The sequence below is a fragment of the Pinus tabuliformis genome, chromosome J, assembly GCF_031772625.1.
Source record: "Pinus tabuliformis cultivar Carrire ecotype Pingquan chromosome J, CPIR1, whole genome shotgun sequence".
NCBI lineage: Eukaryota > Viridiplantae > Streptophyta > Pinopsida > Pinales > Pinaceae > Pinus > Pinus tabuliformis.
This window is the reverse complement of record NC_142295.1, coordinates 1648839450-1648853558: the sequence shown is the minus strand read 5'-3', so window position 1 is coordinate 1648853558 and position 14109 is coordinate 1648839450. Positions and strand designations below refer to the sequence as shown.

The following is a 14109-nucleotide window of genomic DNA, read 5'->3' as shown; positions in this document are numbered from 1 at the left end:
TTCTGTCTCTGATTACTAGCTCTAATACCATGTGAAAATTTTATCACTGTAGTAATTGATATCTTTTCCTACTTATTTCACCATAAGTTATTCATGAAATCACTTCAATAAACATTAAAATAAATACTGCTGCAAATATCACACCGTAATACAAAAACAAACATATGCACAAGAATCAACACATTGACACAAATATTTTAGATTAATGTCCCCGGAAAAAGCCAATGTGGGAAAACCGAGTAGCAAGGGAGGATTTTATTATTCAGCAATTTTCTAGTACAATAGGGTGCCAAACTGGCTTACCCATAGATAGACAAATTCTCCAACACTTCTTCTGAACCCAGCGTCAGCCCTGCTGACCTCTGCGTGGCCTGAAACCCTTTGCGTCAGCCTGTTGAGACTCTATGCAACCTTTCTGGCCTTCTGCGTCACTCTGCAGCCTCTGTGTGGATGACGCAGGCCCTGCTGGCTCGGCGTAGTCTCTGCTGCCTCTGCGTGGCTCCCTATGGCCTTGCGTCTGCCTTTTCTGCCTCTGCACTGATCTCCCGTCTCTCTGTTCCATACTTGTTGCCTCCTGACTGCTCACTAGACCACTGGTTCAATTTCTCAGCTAACCCCGCTCCAGAAATTGAACTCACTGGTCTCCCTCAGTATATTCTCCAAGTGACCCTCAAGCCTCCTCTTATACTTTTCTTGTTGACAAATCAACGACCGAAATTAAGTCTCTAATTGTTGATTTGGGGTAGCATTAGATGTGCTCTAGCCACGAAATTTGGTGGAGAGGTTGGGGCACATGAGATCTCCAATACCCAGAAAGGGTTTCGGCAAATTCTAAACAGATAAGGAGATATTAAAATAATTAATATTTTTAATGGAGTCCCTAAGTCTAAACTTAGGGAAAATAAAATATTAATGTGTATTAATATGAATCTGTGTTAGAGTGGTCCAAAAGACATGGATCAGGCCAGATCTAATCTTAGCCGTTGATTAGGGACTTAATCACGGCCATTGAGATGTCAACAGGAAAAGTATAAGAGGAGGCTTGATGGTCACTTGGAGAGCACACCAGATGATCAATCATTCTATTCTTTAGAGTGGGGTTTGCTAAGAGAGATAGAATCAGTGATCGGGCGAGTAGCTGAGGGGCATTGAGTACATAGGAACAAAGAAGGTAGAGATTGTGCCGGGAGAGCAGCACAACAACCAAGGAGGGTGATGCAGAGCCAACAAGGGCTCACGTAGAGGCAACCATGTGTTGCGTAGAGAACTAGAGGGACCAGCGTAGCTGACATAGAGGCTCCCAGAGCTGACACAGGGCCTCCTGGGGCTGATACAGGCCAAGAAAGGCTGACACAGGGCCAACGTGAGACAGAGAGGGGCTGACGCAGTCCAGATTGGGCAAACGCTGGGGTTGCAGGAGCAATTTTGTGTTGAGGAACTGCCGAAGGATTTTTCAGGGTTTCAGCCAAGAGATTTCTCTCAAACTATTAGGTATAGTTGCTAAGGAAATTCTCTGTTGGGTAGGCCAGTTTCGGGACCCAGATTGTACTCTGATATTGCTTAATAAGAAAACCCTCAGATAGCTACACCGATTTTCCCGCATTGGGTTTTTCTTGGGACATTGGTCCAAAAATAATGGTGTCATGTGGCGTGTTTATTCTTGTTTCCTTTAGTTGCTGATATGTAATATGTTGAGCATGCACTGGTGTTTATTTTCAGTATTTACTTTGTAAATAACTTGTTAAAGAAAAATAACAAGCAGGTAGGAATAAATCAGAAAAAGTGCATGAAGGGTTTCTAAATTAAGTAAACTTAGAAACTTCAACATGGATTCAGAGGATGATTGCAGATCACAAGAGGACTAAAAGACATCAACCAACCAGAGCCACGCAGAAGAAGCCAAGAACTGCGCAGAGCGTCAGAGAGGCTAGTGTTGCTGACGTGAGGGCCAGAGGGTTGACATAGGGCATCCCAGGGTTGTCGCAGACCCATCCAGGGTGACACAGAGGTAGCGTGAGGCAGAGAGGGGCTGACACAGAGAGGCTACAGGAACATTGCAGAGTGGAGGTTGTGAGATACTGTAGTCAGAACAATACTTGACAGAGCAGGGCCAAAGGAGTTGTTACCGAGGGTTTCTAGCCAAGGAACCTGGATCAGCAGTGCAGTTGCACAAGACGATCAGAGTAGGGGGTGTTAGACTCCGTCTCATGTCAGAGATTGATTCTTCTTCAAAACCCTGTTTTGAAGAAGAAATCATTAAATGTGTTGTTTTAGATTATGTAATTTATTCTCCAGCTCTTCAAAAGGCAGCAACGACTTCAAGCTCCTATCTCTGCACAAGCACAATTCAAAACATCAATCAGAGGCAAAAAGCTATTTGGAGAAAGTCTCACTGGAAATCCCGAACAAACTTCATTGTCACAGCTATTGAATTAAATGATTGTGTTAGCGCTGGGAATGCCCTGCTGTTCATTTATCAGAGGAATGTGATCCGAGATTTTAAGGCTGCTATGGTTGGGCCTCCAGACATTGTAGTTGCGACACCAGCTTGTATTGGGACATGTATTTCTACAAATATTCTTCAATCTTCATCTCTTGAGAAGTCACTTGCTACATTGGTTTTAGATGAGATCTTCGTTAAATCTCTGGTTCATTATATTCCACATCGTTGTCAGTGCATCCTAATGTCTGCAACTTCCACTCTATGAAATTCAAACAGATTCTCAGATATATATTGAAGGTTGTAGTTGCTGCTGTATGGGTCATCATACTTCCTGTCTGTTATGCGCATACCTGGGAGCATCCTACTGGTCTTATAAAAACTTTCAAGAGCTGGGTTAGCGGGTGGAATTTCCCTTCCTTGTATATCCTAGCTGTGGTGGTATATTTGTTGCCTAATGCACTTGCTGCAATTCTATTCTTGTTTCCTATGCTGAGGCGATATATATAGAAAATTCGAATTGGCACATTTTTACTATTCTGACATGGTGGCAACAGCCACGGCTCTATGTTGGACGGGCAATGCACTTGTCTTGTCTGGCAATCACAAGTCTAGGAAAAAGGACAAAAATAAGGTTGAGAAAGACAGGAAGAAAAGTTCTCAGTGCTTGAGCAAGAATCAACAAAGAAAATTATGTCGACTGCAAGAAGAGAAGGATAAAAGGGCCAGGCGATCTAATGCTCTTGAAATACTGGAGAAGCACAAGCTTGGAGATGATGCCTCTACTGATGGAAAATTGAATGCGGATAATACATCGAAAGCAGGACTCAATATAGAACAGAGTGACATGAGTATCGACCATGATACAGGATCTTCCATACGTCTTTCTATGGATAGGTGTTCAACTGGAGATGAACAAGATCATTCCCTAACCTCTACTGAACAGGTTTTGGCTGTCACCAAAGTAATTGTCCCACAGAGTAATAATGACAAGGCTTTTGCATCCTCACATCTTTTGGGCCTTGATAATGAAAGAGGTTCTGGTTCGACTAGTGTAATATCTCAAAAGGAGAATGCCAAGCTGAATGTTGGAGAAAACGAGTCAATTGATGCGATTAGAAGAAGAAAGTATCAGGTTTCTGAAGGGGACAGTCAAAAGCTAGATACACAAACCAGTGGTGCTTCTAAGGGTTTTCAATGCGCTCCTTTGGCCACTAATTTTGTAGTTCATGTTTCGAGACCACCAGATGTTGAAGAAAGCAGAAAAAATCTTCCAATAATTATGATGGAGCAGGAGATTATGGAGGCTGTCAGTCATCATTCAGTAGTGATTATATGTGGTTGAGAATGGTGATGTGTACTTCTCGGTTGACAAATATCCAGAGTATGGTTGTTTGTCTGGACGCAAATTGGATGACAATCGTGCAGGGGAGCGAATTGCAGTGGATTCACGGAAGAAAAATCCTGCGGACTTTGCTCTATGGAAAGTGAGTGGATGCGAGGAGGTTAAAGACCGAGAGTGCAAAGCCCAGTGAGCCTTTTTGGGATAGCCCCTGGGGTCCTGGTCGACCGGGCTGGCATATTGAGTGCAGTGCAATGAGTGCTGCACATTTGGGTTACTGTTTTGATATTCATGGTGGAGGGGTGGATCTTATATTTCCACATCATGAATGAGATAGCTCAGAGCTGTGCTGCTTGTAATGACAGCGATATACATTACTGGATTCATAATGGCTTTGTAACAGTTGACGCTGAGAAAATATCTAAATCTTTGGGCAACTTCTTCACAATCCGTGAGGTCCTAGAATCCTATCATCCGTTGGCTTTGCGACTATTTTTAAGTGGCACACACTACCGTTCTCAACTTAACTACTCAAAATCTCAGTTAGAGAATGCATCGGAACGCCTTTTTTATATCTACCAGTCTTGCAGACTTTGAAGGACTGTGAAGGATGCTTGTCTGGGCATGTCAGGCAAAGCATTGCTCAACCTATCCCAAAAGATATCCAAGACTGCATTAACAGGATACAAAATGCTTTTGCATCGTCAATGTCAAATGATTTGCATATAGCCATGGCTTTGGATGCACTATCAGAACCATTGAAGATTATGAATGATATAATGTTTACTCGCCAGGGTCGTAAAAAAGAGTTAAGAATGGAATCTTCGGATGCCTTGGAGGTGAAAATCAGGGATATATTGAGTGATCTCCGGCTATTGTCTCCAAGCTATTCAGAGGTATTGTTGCAATTGAAAAGCAAGGCATTAAAAAGGGCCGGCCTTACTGAAGATGAAGTGCTGCGAACCATAAAAGAAATGGCAAATGTAACGTGGCAAACCGAACTTAAGTCAAGATTATCTATCATAGCCAAAGAATGCGATTTGGTTCCTGATCCTGTGGAGATCTGCGCTCCGGCAGTTACTCCATGTGTCGGCCATCAGAGGAATTCAAGGGAAACGATGCTCTGTTTTAGAAAAAATGGTGATTCTCTTTATTCTGGCAATTATAGTTGAACAGCTCATTATTTTTATTGACCTGTAGGGAAAAGTTTTTGGAGAAGATATTACGCTACTTTTGTTTTAGTTCTCATTCAAATGCAGCGTAAAGTCAAAAGCCAAATTGAAATACAGATAACTATCCCAGCATAGAAACCGAATTGGTTGGTCTATTTTGGGTCTTCAGTTGCAGTTCAGAAAATTCAGCTACAGGTTCTGCCAATTCATTTGTTATCAACGAACAAATTGTAACGCTGTTCCTTTAGAGCAGACTTTTTTCCTATTTTTAAGATTTTAAGTGAAACTGCCCCATATTTTTCATCGATTTGTTTCTCTGAGTTATATTTAATATATTGTAAAAAGGGGGAGTTTCTGAGTGCTAAGAGTGCTGGAGAACAGAGATTTCAATGTACAGTTTTTGGCAGGGATTTTTAATGAAATTTCACAGCTCTGACTTCTGAGATTCCTGTGGCATGATGATTTAGCATAAGTTTTTCTCTTGTTTCATATGTAATCTGTTATGTTTCATTTCACTACATGATCATTTCTAACTGAACAAATGAAGTGTTTAGGTAAGAATTCATGCCTGCCATGCTCTGCCTATAAGTTTGTTCATGTTTAAATGTTTTCTACTGTTTAAGGAGGATTCAAAGTTATTGTTTGCCCTCTTTAGCTCCTCACCAGTCTTGCCATCCCATTTAAATCTAGATTTGATGCCTAATTTCTTGCCTACCTTGCCTCAGTCGATAACCTGTGTTGTTCATTATATTTCTCTGTTCAAGTTGTGATTTTGCCCATGCAGCCCAGAAAACCCCGTCATTTTATTAAAAACCCCAAATCAACCTTTCTAATCAGTTTACTAGCCTAATATCAGTGTTACCTTGTTGGTCATCTCATTCCATTGAAGATCTACCGAGATTGACCGGAGAGAGCCTTCTCCTGCCCCGTAGGGCTAGCTACGAGGCTGAATGGTTTGATGTAGCCTTGAGGTTTACCTTTCTCAGCCTGAGGTGAAATCTCAAGTGCTAACAGGGGGCATCTCGACAAGCGGTAGAAGGATTTCCAAGAGGGAAATCAGGACTCAGAGGGAGTCTAGAAGAGAACTTCCAGACGGAAAGTAGAGACTCAGAGGAGTCGAACAGAGAACTTCTAGGAGGGAAGTAGAGGAGCGTCATGGCACTTCACGGGGTAAGAGGCCAGGATAGACGGGATGGAGCATCGAACTTCGTAGTTTGGAAGGCGAGAATCTTATCAGTGCTTGACAGGAGTCGTGTCAAGAACTTCACCTTGAAGGTTATAGCTATCCCAGTCGACCCCAATGATAACGACAAGTACGAGGAGGTGATGGCGAGGGCCAAGTGCATTATCCTTGATGGGGTCAAGGATCATGTGGTACCACATATCGCTGAGAACAATGTTTTTAAAATTGGAACAGGTGACTGGTTTGGTCTAAACGAACTGGTTTTAGAAAAATACATTAAATAATTATTTTTTAATGAAAAAAACTATTTTTAAGATTTAAAACCATGATTCCAAGCCAATAGAGACAGAATATGCAAAGATTGCTCATTTATATACGGTGTAAAGGTGAATATATCAAAATGGCACCGAGTGCAATACATATCATCGACAAAAGAAACAAGAACAAACACGCCAGTCTAGACTCTACATATATGGTAATAGTAATACTATAATAATGATCAACATTATCACTTGAAGTTGAAACTTCTCATGAGTCTCAGTCATCATGATCAAACTCAGTTGGTTGAGTCTCAACTCCCAAACTTTGCAGTCACAAACTTCTCTATTGGTTCAGTGACTTGAGTCTCAAACTTCTTAAGGTATTTTGCCCTAATATGCCCTATTATTTCATTTGGTGCTCCACATGGCTTTACATGGCCTCCTATCCCAACCAAGTGTTGCTTGAACCTGTTAATACCCCCTCCTTGAATGGATTTTTGGCAATATATGCAGATCATTTTGCCATCAATCATATCACAATGAGCCCATGCAGTATCTCTGGCTTTTGGAGGCATGATGACTACCTGGATGGTAGATCATAGAAGTGAGAAGTTTATAACACATAAAAAAAATTAATTCATGGACAACAGTCAAATGAGGAATTTTCAAGTGCAAATCCTTACCTAGAAGTGCAAAATAGCTTCCTTAGACTCCTCTTGAAGATGGCAACTCCACTGACAGCTACACACTATCTCCGAAATAGCTCCAACTCCAACTCCAAGATGACTACTTCACCAAAAACTCAACACTCTCCAAGCTCACAAACAAACTCACAAACACTCACAAACACTCCAAAACAGTTGTGTGAGAAAAATGAGAGTGAGAGGGGCCTCTTAAAGGCTTGGAGAGGGTGTTTTTGGAGTGAAAACACCCTTAGTTTCCCCCCAAAACCCCTAAAACACAGTCCACATTACACTTTTTGAATTACACGGTGGGCGTGCCTCTAACCGACCGGTTTAGGACGGAACCGGCCGGTTAGCACTGGTTTAGGGCAACTTTTAGCAAAATGGGCTCTTGAACCGGGTTTTTTGGCTGGTTTAGACCGGCGGCCTTGCTAACTGGCCGGTTAGATCGGGAACCTGTTTTTAAAACTATGGCTGAGAAGGAAACGACAGTTGAGATGTGGGAGGCTCTCAAGAACCTGTACCAACATACTTCTGTGCAGAGGAGAATGCTGCTCGAGAACTAGATGAGGTCATATCAGATGAAGAAGGGTCAATCGATTGACTCCTTCCTTGATAAGGCCATAGTCTTGGAGGGATGTTTTAGGTGACTGTTTGGGGTTGTTGTAGCACATGGGTGCCCTAACCAGTCACAGTAAGGAACAACAACAAACACAGTCTTCTACACCTCCTATCTGCTGTAAGAAAGAGACATTGTTGTGTTTTAGGTGCACATCTTGTCTGCTGTCCTAAAGACCAACCACGTTGAAGGTAGAGGTCTCTTCAGATGAGGAGATCCTATGTGCTGTCACAAAAGGTTCTTATTAGCAGTTTAGATAAAGGAACTGCTACCCATACCTTTGATGAGTAGAAGCTTCTATAACACACAGATCAATAGTGTAATATTGATGAAAACATTGTGTGTTTCCTAGGACTGTGGGATCATAGTCTATCTAGTTGCTAGGCTAGGCTATAAGCCATAGCCAATAGCTAAGGCAGCGTGGCAGCATGACTAAAGCAGTGTGGCAGCATTACAGAAGTTATGGAGCAACATGGTGGTCAATCGTACATGGTGCAATATTGGTATAGCAATGGGACCTGCAAGTACATTGCAACATAGTGCAATAAAGAGCTCAACAATACAGTGATGGGTACAGTCATGTTTAGTGAAGCATGATGAGATGCAACATAGTGATGATGAGGTGCAGCATGGTGCGGCAAAGTGAGGTGTAGCATGATGATGAGGAGTTGTACAATGATAGGTGCAACATGGTGATAGAGTCACCTTGGAGAATCAGTTGAAGCAGCATGTCTTCAACTGAGTTCGGCTACCTCATGTATCATCTTCTTAGCAATGATCTATGCTCTTATTTATATAAGTCAAAGTGTTGACCTCTGTTGTAAATGTACTATCTCTCTCTCTCTCTGCTGAACTATTGAAGAACATATAAGAAGAATTGATCAAGGGTTTCCCCACATTGGGGTTTGTCCTTGGCTAGCGCCACATCTTGTGTCCTCTTGTCTTGGCTTGTCTTCTGTGATTTATGTTTATGTTCTATCTACAATTTACTATTATGTTGATCTGATTGCTAATCTGGAAAAGATATTGAGCTAACTGTGAAAATTGAAATAAATTGCTCTAAGCATAGAACATACCTAAAATTAACATGGTATTGGAGCTGAGGTGAAGACAAAGCTCAAACAAGAGTGAAAGAGCAATCACCGAAGACAGTTGGGAAAGGACAAAAGGCTCAACGGGTTCCCAATCCCTCTTCAAATTCACCAAAGGTGAATTCGAAGCAGAGAACATTATCCGAGTGGCGCAGTGGAAGCATCTGATGGCCTACCTAAAGGTCACTTCAATGGGAAGTCCAGATCTAAGGGTGGAAGGAAACCTTGTAATAAGTTCAACCATTATGCGAAGGAGTGTCCAGATGGTAGGGACACATCACTTGATGATGATAACAATCATTCTAGGGACATCTTCAATGATCGAAGGAACGCAGGTCATCAAGGAAATATCTGACTCTTCAAAGAAAGCAAGGAACCCCAGGTATGAAGAATCAAATGTTGTTTATGATAAGATAAAGAAGAGTTATCTTATATTGGCCCTCTCCTTCAGACTCTTTGGGAATCTAGCTTAGTGATTGTAGTGCTTCAAGGCACTTCATTGAATAGAAGGGTGCTCTCTCTAATTTGGTAGAGATGGAAACAATCATGGGATTATACTTGGAGTCAATGCCACCTATCCCGGAAAGGGTGTAAGGAATGTTACACCTCAATTGAATGAGGGTAACTCGATTCATTTACAAGAATCTCTTTTATGTACCTAATTGCAAGAAGAACCTGGTGTCCATTTCGGCAATGGAAGTCAAAGGTTTCAGGGTGGCATTCATTGATGGAAAGGTATGTGTTTGAAAATAGAATTTTCAAGATGCTTTTACTCATGGGTTCAGGATTGTATCAAGTTGCAGGATGGTCCATTGGGGACCATGTTAGCTGACACATCTCGTTTATAGCACTGGAGGTCTGCATATTATGGGGCCCCACCAGATGTGAGCCATATGGTGATAGGGATACCTGAATTCAAGAAGAGCATAAAGGTACATGTTCGAGATGTACCAAAGGAAAATCTTACAACGGGACCATTCCCCTCATGTAGTAGGTCCACAGGTTTGGAACAACCCAAGGGGTTTGAGATTCATGATCAGGAATCTCATGTATGCAGGTGGAAGAAAGCCCTTTATGGCTTGAAGAAAAACACCCCAGGCTTAATATGAGAGGATTGATAGCCTGTCTGATGAAGCTGAGATTCACTAGGAGTGAAGCCTATCCAAACTATTGCTTGAGGGTTGTGGATGATAGACCTCTCATATTGGCACCTTATGAGGAAGACCTCTTTCTGATAGGTGCAGACCCTCTCATTTGCAAAAGTAAGAGGGAGTTGGATTCCGAAGTTGGAATGGTGAACTGCAAGTCCATGACTACCTTGATGGATCTTAACTTTCAGAAGTTATGTGGTAGGGATACTAGACTTGATTTGGGAAATGCCTTTGAGTTTCGTAAACTCATTCGCATTGATGTTCTTGGTGAACTTCCATCTAGAATTATGTTTTGCAGGTAGCATGTTGGGCTCATATATGGTTGAGCTTCACTGGATTGGTGCTAAGAATCTTCTGAGATATTTTAAGGGCACAATCTCTCATGGATTGAGATACATTGCCGGAAATGTGAAGTTGCATGATTATTCGAATGCTGACTGGGCAGGCAGTGTGGAGGATCGCAAGAGCACTTCTGGGTGATAGTTCTCTTTTGGTTCTGCTACGATATCCTGGATGAGCAGGACGCAGAAGACGGTTGCTTTGAGCAGTGTTGAGATCGAATACATAGCTAGGAGTATGACCTTGTGTGAAGCTGCTTGGTTGTGGAATCTCTTCAGTGAGTTGTTTGTACACATGATGGATACCACCATGATCTTATTTTTCAACCAGAGGGGGATTTGATCATTGAGGAATCTCGTATTCTATGATTGCTCCAGCATATAGACATCAGGTACCACTTTATCTGGGATATGGTACATCGATGAGCAAGATGGCTCCATCGCATTGGGACTGATGTGCAGGTCGCAGACATTTTGTCGAAGCCCCGGGGAAAGGTCAAATTTGTGACTTTCCAAAACGGTTTGGAGTCGTTGAGAGACCCTCTTATGAGGGTCTTGTATGATGCATGCATTGAGCTTTGGGAGCTTCGGAGGGCTTGGGGTACATCTTGGAGTGACAAGCGACCATAGGGCGACTCACCCTCCCCTAGTGGTGCACTGTGTATAGGGTGAATGGTTCAGCCTTCCCCTGTGATACCCCGTGGCGACTTATGGATAGGATGAGCTCCTGCTGAGGCATCCTACCCATGCAGTCTGGGACTCATGGGAAGTACCTCTCATTTGGCCAATGAGTAGGGAAAATGGGTTAGGGACCATAGTAGTACCAATGGACGCATCGTGTATCTATCGTACTCCCTATGCTAGGATGAACTACATTGATGTGGGATCAATTAGAACTGACTTCGGGTCAGTAAGAGTGATATAGCTCACTCTCTCTTGGAACTGATCTGGGATCAGTATGAGTGGTTTGAGACACTCTCTTGATATTGATCTGGGATCAATGAAACTGATCTGGGATCAGTATGAGTGGTTTGAGACACTCTCTTGTGATATTGATCTGGGATCAATGAAACTGACTTCAGGTCAGCAAGAGTGATATAACTCACTCTCTCTTTGCACTGATCTGGGATCAGTAAGAGTGTTATGACACACTCTCTTCATATGGGATTGACTTTGGGTAAGTAGAGAATGGTATGAGATATTCTCGATCAATTCTTCTTCTTCATGGTTCAGCAGAGCAATACAGGGCACTGATGGCAAATATAGTACAGGCTGGCAGATAGATCAACGGATGGAGTTCTCCCTAGTTGAGAGGGAGTGTTAATATTGGCAACTAGGGCCAAACTCCATGTGGGTCATCTTATTTATGGCAGCGGATATTTTTCTTGGATCCCTCTCATCGAGAGGTGTAGGATTGATCTAAAGATCATCCGATTCCGATAAGTATTCATGGAGATATGAATTTATTTGTGTTATGGGACAATTCGTCAAGGTCGGCCAGCAACCAAATAACCCCCACGTGTGCTCAACGTTTTAGTATAAAAGGAGGTGACTTGATAGTCATTTGTACACACACTTCACTCTTGATTTCTCTCCACTTGTTTTGGGTTTTAGTGGAAGAGAAGTCTAAGAGGAGGAAGCCCTAAACGCAGGTCTAGAAGGAGACCCTATTCGTTGTAAAAGAAGGATGCCCTAGCCGCAGGTCTTGTGAAGGTTTGGTCGCAGTTCAAAGGGAGATCTAGCACGGTGAAGGAGGCCTAACAACTGACCCTAAACGCAGTCTTATCATACCCTAGATGCCCTAATCTATACACTGTTTGAGACAACCCTTAGACGCTGGAAAAGAGGCAGTAAAGAGGCTCCCTAACTTGCTGCCCTAACCAGCAAAGAAGGTAGGGACAACGTGGTTATTTTAGGGCTGTTAGAGCCTCTTGGTGACTGCGTGGAGGGTTGTTCCATGCTACAGAGAGGCCGAGTTAGGTAATGAGAATTGCTGACTGTTTGTGGGCAGCTTCAAGTTAAGGTTGACACTGTTTTGGTTGGCTATAGTTGACAGCAATCCCTGTGGTAGGCCACAGGCCTTGCCTAACTAAAATAGGGATAATGTGGAGGCTTCTTGGGCTGAAAAGTGCTAGAACAACGACACGAATGGAGGAGACCCTTTCTTGATAAGGCCACAATCTTTGAGGGATGTTATAGGTGACTGTTTGAGGGTTTTTGTAGCACATGGGTGCCCTAACTAGTCACAGTAAGGAACAACAACAAACATAGTCTTCTACACCTCCTATCTGCTGTAAGAAAGAGACATTGTTGTGTTTTAGGTGCACATCTTGTCCGCTGTCCTAAAGACCAGCCACGTTGAAGGGAAAGGTCTCTTCAGATGAGGAGATCCTATGTGTTGTCACAAAAGGTTCTTATTAGCAGTTTAGATAAAGGAACTACTAACCATACCTTTGATGAGTAGAAGTTCCTATAACGCACAGATAAACAGTGTACATATTGAGGACAACATTGTGTGTTTCCTAGAACTGTGGGATCATAGTCTATCTAGCTGCTAGGCTAGGCCACAGGCCATAGCTAGTAGCTAAGGCAGTGTGTCAGCATGACAGAAGTTATGGAGCAGCATGGTGGTCAATGGTACATGGTGCAGCATTGGTACAACAATGGCAGCTGCAAGTACAATGCAACATAGTGCAATGAAGAGCTCAACAATACAGTGATGGGTATAGTCATGTTTAGTAAAGCATGATGAGATGCAGCATAGTGATGATGAGGTGCATCGTGGTGCAGCATAGTGAGGTGCAACATGATGATGGGGAAATGCACAATCATAGGTGCAACATGGTGATAGAGTCATCTTGGAGAATCAGTTGAAGCAACATGTCTTCAATTGAGTTTAGCTACCTCATGTATCATCTTCTTAGAGATGATCTATGCTCTTATTTAGATAAGTCAAAGTGTTGACTTCTGTTGTAAATGTACTATCTCTCTCTCTCTCTGCTGAACTATTGAAGAACATATAAGAAGAATTGATCAAGGGTTTCCCCACATTGGGGTTTGTCCCTGGCTAGCGCCACATCTTGTGTCTTCTTATCTTGGCTTGCCTTTTGTGATTTATGTTTATGTTCTATCTACAATTTACTATTATGTTGATGTGATTGCTAATCTGGAAAAGATATTGAGCTAACTGTGAAAATTGAAATGAATTGCTCTAAGCGTAGAACATACCTAAAATTAACAGATATGCTCTTTGACATTATAGAGAGTGGAAGCTATTTCTCTCCAATTCTTCTTCTTATAGATTCGAGAATGTTTCAGTAGATAGAGTTGAGCATAGATGGACACAACTTGATAACAACACGATAGGACGATATGATGATTTTCAAACAGAGATTGGCAGGTGGAATTCTTCCTAGTTGAGAGAGTGTTAAATTGTGCTACAAGCAAAAGTTGGATTTTGAATTTATGTAGCCAGACATGCACATTTGGACAGGTCGGCCTCAACCAATGTTGCACGAAGCGCCCCCCCCCCAAACGGTTCCAAGCCCCAAAGCGCGTCCCGTACGGAAGCGCCTAGGATGCTTGGCCGGAAGCGGCCGAGTTTGCTTGTTGGGGGTGGGTCCACCTTGGGTTAGGGTGACGAATGAAGGCAAAAAAAAATATAAATATAGCAGATGCTCCCTCATGGTAATGTTAAATTCTTAAAGTAAAAGTGACATTCTCCTTTATTTTTCATTTTCATTCTTTTACTTAAATTTTTAACATTACCATGAATTGACTCAGGATGTTTGAGAGTGGTTCCAGCCTCATTGGACTTCATATGGAGAAAA

At 42.4% G+C, this 14109-nt stretch overlaps 1 protein-coding gene and 1 pseudogene across 1 annotated transcript in view; both read left to right on the top strand.

Moving 5' to 3' along the window:
- Nucleotides 1-14109, top strand: part of LOC149233862 (Pseudouridine synthase family protein) — a 336954-nt gene that overhangs the window by 168403 nt on the left and 154442 nt on the right. The window lies entirely within an intron of this gene.
- On the top strand, nucleotides 2985-4954 carry LOC149233863 (cysteine--tRNA ligase, chloroplastic/mitochondrial pseudogene; annotated as a pseudogene).